Source organism: Caretta caretta, chromosome 12 (genome assembly GCF_965140235.1).
Source record: "Caretta caretta isolate rCarCar2 chromosome 12, rCarCar1.hap1, whole genome shotgun sequence".
In the NCBI taxonomy this organism is placed as follows: domain Eukaryota; kingdom Metazoa; phylum Chordata; order Testudines; family Cheloniidae; genus Caretta; species Caretta caretta.
In genome coordinates, this window is record NC_134217.1 from 21505039 (window position 1) to 21511038 (window position 6000).

Sequence of the window (6000 nt, forward strand, 5' to 3'; positions counted from 1 at the left end):
TGTTACACCAAGATTGCAGACTTAAGACAACAGTGCCACAGGTTAATTTAGTCATGGCTACCTTTGCTACAAGAATGGGTCATTGTTTCACTGAGATTCTGGAAAATACAAAAAAAATCTGCAGAAATCTCCTCTGTCCGTAGCCCCCTTTGACAATTAGAATATGCTGGGGTGTGGTTCACGCGAACTAATCATACTCTGGAGTGCTAAAATGTACATGGTGCAGCAGAGTGCCTCTCATCTCCTGGGGTGTGATTATTTAATGATAATGATGCCCCCTGCAGAGGCACCTTATTGCTCTTTTGCAAAAACAATCTTTATTGAGGGGAATTAATTGCATTGTTGTTGATAGCAAGAAATAAGTTAATATTTTGAAATGATCTCTCCGGTTTGCACAGCTCAAAAGGATGCTCTCACAATTATGTCAAATAAACAGCCTACTTTGAAAGTTGCCTCATGGTTTAGGTCTGGATTCTGAAGATGGACTGTCTGTATACATTCTCCTTAAGAGATGATTTGGCTGAAGGCTTGAAAATGTACCAAGAGTTGATTTCCCAGTTCCATGGATACCTTGTATTTCTTCCCAAAAACGGATTTTTTTCAGTCAGAGTTTAAATAAACAAAACTTACTGTATTGTCTAGCTAGCAACAAACCAGCAAATGTGCTGTTATGCTGGGTCCCCTCAGCACATTTACAGTTTACAAAGCATCTGGGAGAGCAACTTTTATGACAGGGATTTTAATTGGTAGCATGTATTAAAAAAGCAAAATTAATATGGGTGAAATTTGTTGGTACACTGACTTCCATAAAAGGTAACTGTCTTAGTGTCCTGATCATAGCCTAGTCTCTGTGGCTTAAATATCCATACATATTATTGCACTGATTGTGCATATATGCAGTCAGATACCATTTACTGTTCATGTTTTAGGCAGAGTACAAGTAGCAATGCTTACATTACATACATATATTTTACCACTTTATTTATTCCCTGAATAATCAGCTAACTTATTTGTCTCAGTGTTAATGTTTGTTACAGTAGTTTGGTTCTTGTTTTTTTATTGTATGGAAGTCATCACATCATTTTTATCACCTGCTTCCCCCTCCCCCTTTTTTTTTTTTTACACTAATGGTTCTATCCATCAGTAACAAAGTAATAATGCAGGGTATACAGTCATTGTAAAGTGGTGATTTACTGCAGCAGGATAGGTTATTTGCTGCTTATACAATATTGAGACAAACAAAGAAATCAGAAGTATGTGAGGATATGTCAGTATATAGGTTAACAAACCTGAGTATGGGTAAAAGAGCATAAAGCGATGGCCCAGGAACTTCGTCATGCTCTCTAGCAATTCAAGAGCAAAGACTTCCCCATTGTGTAAGAGCCAAACACTGGGCTGAACTCATGGCTGAGCATTGCACTGACTCAGTCAACCATGTGGTTGTTCCTCAGTTTGTTGTTTCTAAAGCTGTTCAGTTACATCCACTGCTGGTAACTCAACCCTTGTGCAAACATTCCAAGTTCTGTATTTGGTAACTAGAAATGCTTGCTTGGTCATGCCAGCTTCCTGCATTTGTCCAGGTTTTTCCTTCCTTTTGGACTTGCACACTCTGTACTGCATATTTGGCTAAGTATGCCATTGCCTTTTCCCACTGATGGATGTTAACTCCCATTATTTTGTTCAGGAAGGAGTATGTGCTCCCAAGTTGAAACTGCTAAACATGGTGGGTTTGTGTGAGATTCCAGACTCATCAATGTCTCTTTCAGGGGCAAGGGTGGAATGTATTTTCAGTTCCCTTGATTCCCTATGCACTAGTCTAGTCTCTACCAGTTCGGAATTTCAATTTCATTGGTCTCCATGCTATATGAAAAGCCCAGGGCCTAGGCCCTGAGTCATTATTTCTAGTGTATGATTTTTAAAAAATTCTGATTTATGCTTTTTAATGGCTGGCATTATCTAAGAATTCTTAGTTTAAAAAAAATTCCACATGAGCTGCTCATCAAACATATTAAAATGCCTGTATTCTGCCCCCGCCCCTGTGTTGTTCAGTGATTACAATATTAACCATTCATGAGTACTACCAAGCAAATTTTAGTTCAGAGTGAAAGAGCTTTTCTAGTTTCAGCTAATTGCAGACCACTGATACAGCTAAAATAGGGGCAAAACCAAGTCCTACCTAAAGATAAAGAAGCTTCTCTAGGTCAAAGGCACTGTGGACAAGATGTGTCCCATCCCCTTCTAGTACTAGTCTACATAGATGATAACCAACTACTGCTATCAGTTATTCCATTCGCTCAAGTGACAGAAGTCTGTGTGATGGATCTGAAGGTTCCAACCCTGCTGATGACCAGTATGGGTATCAATATGATAACACACATGATGGAAATTCTGTTTATTCAGTTTGCCTTTTTAAAAGGCTAGGAAATTTAGGAAATTGATTAAGGTTGCAAAGTCAAGCACTCAAAACTTAGGAAATGCCAGAATTAAGGTAGCTTTTGCATTAATGAGCTTTTGCATTAATTAGTAACACAGGAAAAAACAGTGAAATATGGGGTTAAAGGTGAATATGTGGTAACAGAAGCCTGTTTTGTTCACCATCACATCAGACAAATGACCACAGCCTTTGTACCTCTTCTCTGATAAGGTCTGTCATGTATGTTCCTGAGCTCAGCACTTTAACTAAAAGATGGTATTTATTGGAACCCTCTCCAAATATTCCCCTGGCAAAAGTTATGCACCTGATCCAATTTGTCATCTAATGGATTATAAGTGTACAGTGATATTGATATATTGTTTGAAGTGTTGACACTGTGAATTGGGAAGCTTGGTGTCTACTATTGCTATCATACGTTCTATAAACTAATGGGGGGAATCTTTTAAGAATGAGTGCGCATGCACACACAAACAAAACCAAAAGCCAAACCCAATAAGGTTCAGTAATAAACACAATAAGGTTCTTAATCATTTTCTGCACCACCATTTTTTCTAAGTGATGCCTGTGCTGGGGAGATAGTGCCTCTTGTTACCTGTACCCACCGATTGTTTCTTGTCTTTGACTTAGATTGTAAGCTCTTTGGGGCAGCGACCATCTTTGTGTTCTGTGTTTGTACAGCACAGGGGTCCTGCTTCATGACTGGGCTCCGATGTGCTACAGCAATAGAAAGAATAAATAATAATCAAAAGCAACTCCTGCACCTTTTTAATCAGCAGCGTGGGTGAACATTGAAGGGAGCTCTGTCCAGTGTTCCTCCTCCTTTGGTCATGGTGAATCAGAGCTTCAAGAGCTCCGGGGATAAATTTACAGGGATTCTCAGTGGTAGGAAGGACCATCCTGGGGAAAAGAGAAATCCCCTAAACGATGTGCTGCATATGTGGGAGTTTGTTTAATGCGTGACATATAATGCAGTTAATCCCCTTACAGAGTCACTGCTTAGAGAATAATATGAAGGAAATCCTGATAACGAGGCCCCAATGTAAATTTGACATTCCGTATAGCAGTCAGCTTTGCAGGTCATAATGTTAGGAGAAGGAGCGGTTGTTCGGTCAGGGAGGAGAGTTTGTGGCATCAGTTGCAGAGTGGAGATTTAAAAACATTAAATTGACCTGTTTTTTTAAAAAAATCTTCTTCTCTTTCACGCTAATGCAGTTTGGCCAGTCTTCCCTGGTCTTAATGTGCCTCTGCACACAGACCACCACTGGCCAAAGCCCCCATGTAGGAACAGTGCAGGGCCAGCAGCCACCTCTTAAGCCTCTGCAGTCTGTGTGAAGGATGCCATTCCCAGCAAGCTTCATTTACTTTGTGAAGAGGGACCCAGATTTGGCGCAGAATGTGGTACTTGAAGCCGGTCCCAATTCTGCAGTCTGACCCATGCAGGTGGACACTCAGGCTTGGGCACAGGGATTTGTCAGCACAGATCAGAGTGTTGGACCGAGGCCTTGGGTTGTATGGTCTATAAGGTAAGGTTCCATGCCTTCCTGTGTGTTTATACAGCACCTAGCATAGTGGAGCGCTGTTCCTGGGTAGAGAGGGTGGGAGCTAATGTAATACAAATAAATAATCATTTTCCAAAAAGAAGCCGCTCCCTTATTGTGGACAACACCGGAAGAGGCTGGTCCTATGGCTAAGTGCAGGGAAATGCTTCAGAGTAGTCTGTTCACGTTGATCCCACCTCCTGCTGTGGTCTTGTCAGATCTCATAAGCTAAGCAGGATCATGCTGAGTCAGTATTTGGATTTTCACAAGCCAAGATAAGGAAAATATCTAAAAGACAAAGGGCTGTGGGAGAATGTTCAAAGGCAGCTGGGTGACTCTGGTGCCCAAATCCCACTGACTTTCAATGAGATTTAGGCTCTTAACTGCATAAGTTATTTTGAAAATGAAACTTAGGCTCCCAAATCACATAAGTGACAGCCTTTGAACATTTTATCTTAGATCCTCAACCTTCCCCATCCTGGCTACTGGAGATGGTGCAAAGGGGTGGGGAAGGCAACAGATCCATATCTGGGGGTTCCCCTAGTCTGCTGAAACCCCTGGATGGGGTAGAGCCAATGTAGATTTCCTCCCATGCAGGATATGTCTACACTATAGTACACTATAGTGTGTACCCTGTTCTGGCTTGCGTGCATACTCCTTATTTCTGTCTGCTCCAGTCAGGGTCTCGCACCATTGGGTGAGCTGCTCCTGCTTGTCCAGAAGGGTAGGGATTCTGTGAGATGAGGAGCAACATTTCAGCTGCAACTTCTGACCCATGGAAGGTGGCAGGACTCACAGGGGAGTTCATTCATGGCAGACTGGAGATGCCAGTCCCTTGCTGTGGATAGCCTAGCTGTAGATCAGTGGTTTGGTGGAGGACAACTAGCACAGCAGAGGGGGATTGCATCATTGTGCAGACTTGGGATGACCAGCAGTGGCTCCAGAATGTCTGCACAAGGATGCAGAGCTTCATGGAACGGTGCGAGGGGCTTGTGTAATGCCAACACACCCCAGTCATCGGCGGGCGGGATCAAACCTGGGACCTCTGGTGCTTAGTGCATGAGCCTCTACCACATGAGCTAAGTGCCAACTGGCTGTTAGCTAAAGCCATAGAGCAGACTCATTAATTGTTCTCTAAGTGGTCTCAGTGCCACTAGATGGGACAGAACACCACACCCAGAAGGTGTGTGGGTTACACTTGCACGGACCCTCCAGTGCCAGGACACGCCTCTGAAAGCTGGGCACCCCAGACAGCTGCAGGTCAGTAGCTAAGCAGTTTGGTGATGGCAAATCAATGGTCAGTGTTGTGGTGGAGATTTGTGCGGCAATTAATACAACCGCTTACCTACAGCTGGCGGGAATAACTAAAGTGCCTGAAATCATAGCTGTCTTTTAGAGAATGAGCTTCCCAAACTGCACGGGGGCCAGCAATGGCTCTCATGTCCATAGTTGGTCAGCCACAAAGGGTACAACTCCATTGCTCTGTAAGCCCTGGTCAGGCACACCAGCCGGTACATGAACACCAGTGTGGGATAAGGTGCATGATGCCAGGGTGCTGAAGAGATCTGGGGGAAGAGGGAGAAAGGGAGGGGCAGGGAAATGTTATGACTTCCACCCTCCACTGAAGCTAAACCCATCTCATTGCATGTACTATCTTCCATAACAAAATATTTTATTGGTCACAACCCAGAAATCCCTTCTACTTATGTGATGATTTCCCCCATGATGATGATAAAGATGGCAGGTGACACTTACCTGCTTCCTGGTCCTGTGCCTTTCCCTCTCCAGGCTATTCCCCAGGCCTGTCCCCAAGAAGCACCACGGCTGCCCATCTGTCCATGTGGGCTGATCCTGAGCTTCCAGCACTGTGGTCCCTTCCTGGAACTTCACCCTCTCTTCCACCATGGTCTCCTCCGGTGCTGTCCACGTACCCTCTTCTTAAGGTCTAAGCATTAAAACCGTCCCTGCTCAGAAGCATTTCATGCAGGCCTGTTGGTTCTGTGCTCATGGCTCAGTGGTGAACACCTG